Here is an 11,477-nt window from a genome sequence, read left to right on the forward strand (position 1 = left end):
AGCTCCTTCCACTAGGAATCTCTATGCGTTGAAGTGGAACCTGTTCGTCGAATGGTGCGCCTCTCGCCGAGAGGACCCCCGATCATGTTCGGTCGGATCCGTGCTTTCCTTTCTGCAAGATGGGTTGGAGCGAAGGCTGTCTCCCTCCACCCTGAAGGTGTATGTTGCCGCTATTGCCGCACATCACCATGCAGTTGAGGGTAAGTCCCTGGGGAGACACGATCTGATCGTCAGATTCCTGAGGGGGGCCAGGAGACTCAATCCTCCTCGCCCTTCCTCCGTACCCTCTTGGGATTTGACCCTGGTTCTCACAGCTCTCCGGGGTCATCCCTTTGAGCCTTTGCAATCAGTCGACCTGAAACTATTGTCTCTTAAGACGGTTCTTCTGGTTGCATTGGCTTCCCTGAAGAGGGTAGGAGATCTGCATGCATTTTCGGTCGACGAAACGTGCCTAGAATTCGGGCCCGGTGATTCTCACGTCATCTGAGACCCCGGCCTGGATACGTGCCCAAGGTTCCTACCACTCCCTTCAGAGATCAGGTAGTGAACCTGCAAGCGCTGCCCTCGGAGGAGGCAGACCCAGCCCTAGCTTTGCTCTGTCCCGTCCGCGCTCTGCGCGTTTACGTGGATAGAACGCGAAGCTTCAGGACCTCAGATCAGCTCTTCATCTGTTACGGAGGCCAGCAGAAGGGAAAGGCTGTCTCCAAGCAGAGGATGGCCCACTGGATAGTGGATGCCATCGCCTTGGCGTATGATTCCCAGGGCGTGCCTTGCCCGCTCGGGTTGAGAGCCCACTCCACCAGAGGGGTGGCCTCTTCCTGGGCGCTGGCTCATGGCGCCTCGCTGACAGATATTTGTAGAGCTGCGGGCTGGGCGACACCCAACACGTTCGCTAGGTTTTATAGCCTACGTGTAGAGCCGGTATCTTCACGTGTACTCGCATCCACTAGTCGGTAGACGTGTTGTACCCACTCTAAGTGTCGGCTTGCAATGCCATTCCCGCCACTGGCCGGATACGTGCATACTTCTCTCCAGTCGTGTTCCCCGCTTGGCGAACCCTGTCGAGCTCCTCCGCCTCCCCCTTCGGCTCGGACATTGCGGAGTGTCTGATGCCAGGCCTACATCCGTCGCTGACGCTGTCTGTTGGCTGGGGCCCATATGTCGTGACCCCTCTACGTGAGCGGTCCCATATGTGTATTTTCCACGGTTTAAAACTCCCTACGGGCCGAGTCCGTGTCTTTCCCTTAGCAGAGCCAGCTCTGCTGTCACCTGTCAGATGAGTCTCCCCCTAACCAGGTGGAGCCATCCCAGGGACTCCATATGCGTACTGCCCCCCGGGCCAGTCCATATGTGTTTTCCCACGTAAACTCCTCCCCCATTGGGTAGGTAGTGGTCTCCGCAGCGTCCCTTACGGGTTCGCTTCCCCAGTGTAGTCTAGTTTACTTAGTGGGTATTGGTTAGACAGCAGTAGACTCTCTCGGTGTAAGCTCGCCCCCTTCACCGTCAGCCGGTGCTATGGGCGGCTGAGCTTGCGCTGGGCACTGGAAGGGGTTTCGTAACTGTGGCGCTTTAGTTGGGATCCCAATTCGTCGGTCACTACTGACGTACGTCGAACGTGACCGACTGAAAGGGAACGTCTCGGTTACGTATGTAACCCTCGTTCCCTGAAGGAGGGAACGGAGACGTACGTCCCGTCGCCACAGTTTCTGTACCCTCGCTGTAGTGCGGACACCAGTTGTCTCCTCAGCGAAAAACAGAGTGCGATTGCATCCGCTTCCTATTTATATACACCTGTCGGGGGCGGTGCGCATTATGCAAATATCGCACGCCAATTCCATTGGCTTGTTTTAGTTTACACGAAGATGATAGGGCTCTCTAAGCAATATCCCAATTCGTCGGTCACTACTGACGTACGTCTCCGTTCCCTCCTTCAGGGAACGAGGGTTACATACGTAACCGAGACGGTACATTTGGTACAGTACATAGACATAATAACTATCTGGTGAGAGAGAGAATTTAAAAAAAACACACAATAACATCCTTGTATTTGCAACTATCTTTCTCAAAAATGCTTTAGCTTGGGACCATTTTGGGGATTTCCGCCTGGATTTGGCCTACCCAAATTAAAAAAGCTTCCCATACCCACATACAGTGCTCTAAATACAAAATTGTGTGTCATTTTACAGGAAACCCTTTGAAGATACATAAACCACTGCTGAATGTGATGAAAATTATAGTTTAACCATTAAATGCATGAATGTTTTGCCAATCATTCTTATATATTTGGGTCTTGTGACCCAGATCTACAGGTGTATCTCAATAAATTAGAATATCATGAAAAAGGTTTTTTTTTTTTTTTTTTTTTTTCAAAACAAAAAAGAGGCCAAGAGGTACAATACAAAAACATGCAAGATCTAGCCAGGAGTAACTGATAAACCATGCTTTATATAGGCAGGGAGAACAAGATGATGAGATACAGCTGAAAGCAACAATTGATGAGTCCAGGCAATGGATTATGGGGAATGTAGTTTGTGAAAGTGAAAAGTCTGAGGTGGAGTGCCCCCTGATGGCTCTCAAGGGCACTCCAGCTGATGAACGTGACAGCAGTGTTCATTTTTCTCTGCATCAAGAGGTCTTAAAGTTAAAATGTTTGTGAATGCTATTGCAAAGTGTGTGGTAAAGACATGGTTATGAATAATGGTAGTAGCTTTGAGTTGAATGTTTCTGCAATTTTTTTTTTAATCTTTTTGATTTTGCTGCCTTGCATACATCTAATGAGGGCAAGTTGCAAATATGCTAACAATTCTAGAAACAGATCATGTCTCTTCAGAAGAACTTCTGAGACCATGTAGATATGGTTGCACTGACATTATTTGTATTGACTCAATTAGATATCCATTCTTAATAGCATGAGTTTAAATAATGTCAGTCAAGCACTGCTATTACTGATGTGTTGTGTAAAGAAAGTCCTTACTATGGCTCATCTTACCCGACTGCCCTCTCTTAAGAGATAAAAGTATAACTTTTTAACAACTAACACCAAAGGAAGTGGCTGGTTTTGTTGTAATTTCTTTGACATAGCTTGGTTGATGAAATCAGTTATGGTCTTGGTCACCATTTTTCAGGACAATGTGATACCAGCAAATCTGCTGTCTTTTGCCATGATCAGGCCCAACAGATACATTTAATGTTATATTCATTATTATAAACTCAGCAAAAAAACAAAAGAAAAAGAAAAAAAAGAAATGTCCTCTCACAATCAAATACTTATCCATTGACTACACTAGATTTGCTAGTTCTTGCTGTGAGATGTTACTCTACTTTTCCACCAAGACACTTACAAATTCTCAAACACGTCTTGGGGGACACATGGTTACACGTGGGTTGCCCTTCCAAGGGCAATCAGCTGTCCTTCCCATCTCCCTGTTACACTGTCTAGGACATTTTACATTTCAGACATTGCATTTTATTGCCCTATGCACATCTGCAGTCCTCATGCCTCCTGCAGCATATTCACACAGGTAATCAGGGACCCTGCATGGGCATCTTTCTTCTGGTGTTTTTCAGTCAATAGAAGGGTCTTGTGTCCTAAGTTACTGTAACTGTGTCTTTAATTGTCTACCACCTGTAATCTGTTAGTGTCCACAGATGCATGTGCAATAATTGTTTATGATTCATTAAATTATTTTTAATTAAAGCTCGGGAGGAACACATTCAAATAATGTATCCAATCATCATGTCATTTCAGCCAGCTGTCAACAATCAGCAATCAACATATGTACCTGATCAGCATAAGTGGAGGCCTATATATAAACACAGTCAACTCATCCTTATTCCTCAACAGTTTTTCGGCATCCCTGTAACTCCTCACACTCGCCTGGTTACTTTCCTAACCTGAAATACGGGGGAAGTACTCGTGCCAAATACTGAGCTCGGAGCCCTTTCTTTAGACAGCATGCCAAATGCGCATACTATTACTATCTGATTATTTGTATGTGTGAACTTGTGAAACAAGCATGTAAAACATTGTTTATCCCTTTGGGGTCAACAAACACATCCGGGCGTTGTGGTAGTTTTTTTTTTTCTTTTTTTTTTTTCTTCACATTGCAGCAAAATCGACTTAAATACTCTGTCATTTATGATCATACAGATAAAAGCAATACATCATCCAAAACTGAAAAGGATTTACTTTTATTAATGTCAACAATCAAAAAAAAATATTGTGTCTTTGTAAAATACAGAAAACAAACAGGGTGTGCTTTCTTTCATCACGTCTCCATGAACTTTTTTCTGAAGTGCATCAAAAAAATTAAACCAAACTCAATGAATACTTGTTACACAGACATGAACAATAAAGAAACATTTAAGCATCTACTTTTAAATGATCTAATTCAAAACGAAAACAAATATTCTCTGTTCATGTATGGAAGGAGAGCGATGTTCAGTCTGTGAAAAGGGTCCATTGTTGAATACTGTATTATGAAACTATAGGGAAGTTTGTTAAAATCTGATCAAAACTTCCCCATAGTTCCCCCAAATCTTTCCCATGATTACAAGCTTCAGTTCTTTTGTAAAAGAACCTGTTTGTATGTTTACAACAATCATGGAAAACCAGTTTTTAAATACCAGAGATGCATGACTTTCATAAACACAGTCAAACCTGCACCAGATATTTAAGTTTGTGATGCTTCCTCATACAAAAGCTCACAGAGTGAAAGGAAGGTATTTTAATCTTGTGAAAGTTACTGTCATGGTGAGGGAATACCTTTCATAATATTCAGCTTTTTATAAAATTTAGTCACTGCCCACATTTCAACATTTAATAATCAACAACCACATTAAACACCACCATTTTACACACAATGTTTGATGAAATAAAAAAAAAAAAACCTCAGCCTTCACTTGGCTGTTAACATGCTTGCTGCAAGAACATTCAGAGGAGAGTATGAGGGAGTATGGAAAAAAATAAAAAATAAAAATAATAATAATATATATATATATGCTGCACAAAAAAAAAAAAAAAAAACCTGCTGCTTAAATTGTACCTGCAGAAAAGTAGGTGAAAAGCTGCAACAATTGGTACAAAACCACTTCGCAATGTGCTGCAAGTCTACGCCAGCACAGTTAGTTGGTGCTCCAACACAGGACCCAGCAAAGGGATAGAATACAAGAGCTAGATGCACAAACTAATAACAATGTGCAGGACACTTTGTCTGTGACCATGTTAAGCTCCGAAGGGTGAGAATTTCACAACTCTGAAACTGAAATTGAGAATGGACAACTAAAAGTTAAAGTTGATATCAAATATGATTTCCAACAAATACTGAATAGTTTCAACCACACAATCTATCTTTTTATCAATCTGTCTTTGGTCACAATAAAAAAATCATCGATTGGACACTAGGTGGTGCTATAACTTGAAAAAAAAAACATGAAAACAGCTGTAACTATGCAACTGTTAGTCTGATTGATTTAATCATGCAGTGTCTTGGTCCAAGGGGGCATGATCTAGGAGGACATTGGCGTATCTCAAAAAACATGGCCGCCATTAGCCAATGAAGTTTGAGCACCTATTAGACAAGGTTAATGGAGGCCGATCGGAACGAAACTCGTGGCCATGTTTGACTCATGGGCCTAGAAGTCTGTAAGAATTTTGAAAGAAATCGGCCACTAGTTGGCGCTAACGAGTTTTTACACCTCAGTAATCACGTGGTGTTTAACAGATCTACACAATATGCATATCATTGGATAGATCTCCACATTCTGAACAACTTTGCCTCAAGAATCAATGCTGTCAATCAAATCATTCATTAATTATTCATGAATATGTGAAAAACGTTTGCGAACTAGTCCTATGTTTTTGGCCCGATCGGAACAAAACCAGTGCAGGACAATTCTCTGGACTCTCTAGATCAATAATTATTAAAAAAAGTTTAACTTTACCCTTTGGGTCACTATAACAGGGTCATTTAGAAAGTGGGCATGGCTAAATATGCCCAAAAGCCGAAAACTCAGAAATTCAGAAAAATAGGTGAGCATATGCAGCTTATGACTCTAAAGAAGCATGCCATTTTTTATGGAGATCGGACCATAGGTGGCGTTATAACTGTTAAAAACTTTTATAAAAACATATGTTTTTAATGGTTTTGGATAAAATTGTGTATAACTTTGGGTGTGGTCGACTTATTTTCATGGGAGTCACGTGCTTAGACTCCTGAAACCTCATACCAGACCTACCAGATGATACCAGACTTGCCAGGTTTTGGCTTATGGTTTGTACAACGTTGTGATTTAGCGCTTAAAAACTAACAAATATCTTGGAAACTGTTAGTCCGATCGAGACGAAACCAGGGTAGGAAACACAGAACCTAAGTTGATTAACTACATGTTAGAGCCCAAATGTCAAAATTTTGATAGGAAGTGGCAAAAAAATCAAACACATTCTTGGGTCATTTTCTAACCTATAATTGATTTCAAATGTCCATATCTGCAACAAAATGTGTGAAAACACATTTAATTAATGGTTTTTACATGGAAAATGTACTTTAAACACAAAACAGACAATTTTAAAATGAAAGTGAGCCAATAATTGGTCAGCCAATAATTTAAAAGTCATGTTGTCATACTACTCACAAATATTGTTCTATAATTCATATTTAGAGTTTATAAAATCACTATTTTAACATTTAATATCACTTTTTTGTCAAAATTCGTCACTTAATTTCCAGTTGATTATTAGTTTTAACAGTTGTGCCACATTATGAGTAAAATGAAACCTGAAAGTGGTGTTATAGAGATATGCAGAAAACCCATCATGTATTTCAAATACTGAATCTACAATAAAATATGTGTCTCTGTGTTTGTTCGTGTGTGTGTGTGTGTGTGTGTGTGTGTATGCATGCTTACTGTGCATCAAGTAGTATTGTTTAAGCCTGTTCTTTCTCTTGTTTTAGCATATATCATAGCTGTTTCTCTATGATTTCAGTGGTGACATGCTTGCTAAATAAAACAATTCCTATTTACGCATATTTGCTTAAAGGCCTTAAAGTGCTTGAGCCCTGGTAAATGCTGCCTGCAGCTTTAATTATCATTATTGTTTTTATGTACTTATTTATTGAATTTTTTTTTTACTTTTTTATTTCCTTTAAACCTGAATGTATTGTAAAAAAAACCCCATAAATAAATCATAAATTTAAAAAAAAGTATAATTTAAAAACTTAATGTATATCAGAAATGTACATACCGAACAAATCGAAATCGAAATTGAAAATCAAGAACATGTTTATCTCAAAATTATACGATACCAGATGAAGAATAAGGGTCTTATCTAGCGAAACGATCGGTCATTTTCTAAAAAAAAAAGTAAAAATGTATACGTTTATAAACACAAATGATCGCCTCTCACAAGTGCTTTTGCCATTCAAATTACAGATCGAACATGGCGCCAGTTCCGTTTTTTCCATAAGTTGAATAGGGAAGGTGTAGGACATACAGCGTAAGCTTTTTGAAGAATACGGAAGGCGGCCTGACGGAATCACTTGCGAGGTGGTCATTTGTGTTTATAAATGTCAGGAAATGAACACGGAGAGAGGATCCAAGTGCAAGTAAAACAATATTTATTGACAGAATACGCTGTACAATAACTTCACTCCAAATGGGCAGTCGTTGCAGTGACTGAGGCATGCTGAAGCAATGGTGTGCGGAGGCAGATGAACAGGGTGGCGCAGGGCTGCAGCGGGTATCAGAAACCAATGATAATCCAACACAGACGCGGGCACAAGACGACAGTTCATATAATCCACCCAGACGCGGGCACAAGACGATAGTCCAGAAATCCAGGAAACGGGAAGTGAAACACGAAACACGACACCGGGACAGCCTGCAACGAACTGACAAAGACACCATGTAGACACGCACATTAAATAGCAAACACTGAACAAGACACGGCTGGCAGCACATCACAATCAGACAGGTGGGTGACGCCAACACAATCACTCACTCACCGGCAACACACACCGCAACCACACGAGGGCGAGTAAGTGAACCCATGAACCGTGACAATAAACTAGACATTTTTATTTTTTTAGAAAATGACTGATCGCTTCTCTAAATAAGTCCCTTATTCCTCGTCTGGTATCGTAAGCCCTTTAAAGCTGCACTGAAACTGTAATTTTGACCTTCAACCGTTCAACCGTCCAACAGGTCTATTGAAGTCAACTATAAGGAGAATAATCCTGGAATGTTTTCATCAAACACCTTAATTTCTTTTTGACTGAAGAAAGAAGGACATGGACATCTTGGATGACATGGGAGTGAGGAAATTTTCATTTGAAAGTGAACTAATCCTTTAAGTGTCATGATCACCAGTGAGAGTGCCCTTTCAGCCACTAGAGGGCACTCCATCCCGGACTCTCTGTTCACCCATTTCATGGACTACATTTCCCATACACACTCCCTGGACTAATCACCATTCATCATTGCACTCAGCTGTTTTGTGTTTCATTATCAGTGTCTGTCTATTTAGTCTCAGTTGTTTCTGTCCTTGGTTGTGGTTTGTTATATTCTGTTATGTGCACATTTTGTACCGCTGGCTTTTGTTTTCTGTGGACTGTCACTCTGGATTTTGACCCATGCCTGTGCTGGATGTATGATTTTGGATTTCCCTTTTATTAAACTGCTGCACTTGGATCTTACCATCTTGTTTCTGTGTGCAACCGTGACAGAACAAACCACCACTATATTGATCCAGCAGCATGGATTTCCGGATCCCTTTCCCGGCCCGCATTACAGAACGGATGGCTCAAGTTCGGACATTGAGAGCCCTACGGCAAGAAGGATGGGAGGTAGGGTGCTTTGCAAAGGTCTTTTGGGCGATGGCGGTGGGGCTGGATTACAATGACGCGGCTTTGAAAGACCTGTTTAATGGTTGCCTTGACGAGCCGTTGTCTCATTGTGAGATGGAAGGGCTACAGAGCTTAAACTTTTGGAAGTTTGCCGCATATCTCTGCCATCGGATAGAGTGGGCCTCACCTAGACAACCAGCCAGTGAATCCGCTTCAGAGCCCGTTCCAGTCAGTAAGTCCGTTCCAGCTCGTGAGTCCGTTCCTGAGATCACTGAGGAGGTGGGCGCTGAATCTTCGCTTCCCACACGGAAGAAAAGGAAGCGGAGGAGGAAGGCTCCAGCCAGTGAGTCCACTACAGAGCCCGCTCCAGCCAGTGAGCCCGTCCGCTCCAGCCAGTGAGTCCGCTCCAGCCAGTGAGTCCGCTCCAGCCAGTGAGTCCGCTCCAGCCAGTGAGTCCGCTCCAGCCAGTGAGCCCGCTCCAGTCAGTGAGTCCGCTCCAGAGCCCGCTCCAGTCAGTGAGTCCGCTCCAGAGCCCGCTCCAGCCAGTGAGTCCGCTCCAGCCAGTGAGTCCGCTCCAGCCAGTGAGTCCGCTCCAGCCAGTGAGTCCGCTCCAGCCAGTGAGTCCGCTCCAGCCAGTGAGTCCGCTCCAGCCAGTGAGTCCGCTCCAGCCAGTGAGTCCGCTCCAGCCAGTGAGTCCGCTCCAGCCAGTGAGTCCGCTCCAGAGCCCGCTCCAGTCAGTGAGTCCGCTCCAGAGCCCGCTCCAGTCAGTGAGTCCGCTCCAGAGCCCACTCCAGCCAGTGAGTCCGCTCCAGCCAGTGAGTCCGCTCCAGTGCCCGCTCTAGCCAGTGAGTCCACTCCAGTACTGCATGCTCTCCCTGTCAGTCCCGTGATGGCTAGGAGGGCTGTCTTCACTTTTTATATTTTGGCTGTCTTGCGTGCCTGGAGGATGCACTCAGAACAGCCCGAGCCCGCTCCAGCCAGTGAGTCCGCTCCAGAACCCGCTCCAGCCAGTGAGTCCGTTCCAGAGCCCGCTCCAGCCAGTGAGTCCGCTCCAGAGCCCGCTCCAGCCAGTGAGTCCATTCCAGCCAGTGAGTCCGCTCCAGCTCCGCATGCTCTCCCTGTCAGTCCTGTGATGGACTCAGGGCAGCCCGAGCCCGCTGCCGTCTCAGAGCAGCCCGAGCCCGCTGCCGTCTCAGAGCAGCCCGAGCCCGCTGCCGTCTCAGAGCAGCCCGAGCCCGCTGCCGTCTCAGAGCAGCCCGAGCCCGCTGCCGTCTCAGAGCAGCCCGAGCCCGCTGCCGTCTCAGAGCAGCCCGAGCCCGCTGCCGTCTCAGAGCAGCCCGAGCCCGCTGCCGTCTCAGAGCAGCCCGAGCCCGCTGCCGTCTCAGAGCAGCCCGAGCCCGCTGCCGTCTCAGAGCAGCCCGAGCCCGCTGCCGTCTCAGAGCAGCCCGAGCCCGCTGCCGTCTCAGAGCAGCCCGAGCCCGCTGCCGTCTCAGAGCAGCCCGAGCCCGCTGCCGTCTCAGAGCAGCCCGAGCCCGCTGCCGTCTCAGAGCAGCCCGAGCCCGCTGCCGTCTCAGAGCAGCCCGAGCCCGCTGCCGTCTCAGAGCAGCCCGAGCCCGCTGCCGTCTCAGAGCAGCCCGAGCCCGCTGCCGTCTCAGAGCAGCCCGAGCCCGCTGCCGTCTCAGAGCAGCCCGAGCCCGCTGCCGTCTCAGAGCAGCCCGAGCCCGCTGCCGTCCCAGAGCAGCCCGAGCTCCCTGATACGGCCACGGAGGCCGTCACCGAGCTGGCCGCTCTCCCTGATACGGCCACGGAGGCCGTCACCGAGCTGCCCGCTCGCCCTGATATGGCCTCGAAGCACCCTTGGCTAGTCCTGCCGCCGCCGTCCAAGCCTTCTGCCCTGCCGCCGCCGTCCAAGCCTTCTGCCCTGCCGCCGCCGTCCAAGCCTTCTGCCCTGCCGCCGCCGTCCAAGCCTTCTGCCCTGCCGCCGCCGTCCAAGCCTTCTGCCCTGCCGCCGCCGTCCAAGCCTTCTGCCCTGCCGCCTCTGCCCAGGCTGCCAGAACCGTTGAGACCCGCCTGGTCTGTTCCTCCAGCGCCGCCCTGGCACTCAGCCAGGAATCCAGACCTGCCAGTGCCCGCCTGGTCAGTTCCTGCAGCGCCGCCCTGGCACTCAGCCAGGACTCCAGACCTGCCAGTGCCCGCCTGGTCAGTTCCTCCAGCGCCGCCCTGGCACTCAGCCAGGACTCCAGAACAGCTGGAACCAGCCTGGTCAGTTCCTCCAGCACCGCCCTGGCACTCAGCCAGGAATCCAGACCTGCCAGTGCCCGCCTGGTCAGTTCCTCCAGCGCCGCCCTGGCACTCAGCCAGGACCTCAGAACCGCTGGAACCAGCCTGGTCAGTTCCTCCAGCACCGCCCTGGCTATCAGTTGGGCACCCTGGATCTGGCCCACCATCCCTCCCCCTGATCCTCCTCCTGTCCACCTCCCTCCTGAGTTTTTGTGTGTTTGTGTTTTGTCTGGTGGAGCGTCTGGTAGCCGCTCCTTTGAGGGGGGGTAATGTCATGATCACCAGTGAGAGTGCCCTTTCAGCCACTAGAGGGCACTCCATCCCGGACTCTCTGTTCACCCATTTCATGGACTA

The sequence above is a fragment of the Megalobrama amblycephala genome, linkage group LG12, assembly GCF_018812025.1.
Source record: "Megalobrama amblycephala isolate DHTTF-2021 linkage group LG12, ASM1881202v1, whole genome shotgun sequence".
Classification (NCBI taxonomy): Eukaryota; Metazoa; Chordata; class Actinopteri; order Cypriniformes; family Xenocyprididae; genus Megalobrama; species Megalobrama amblycephala.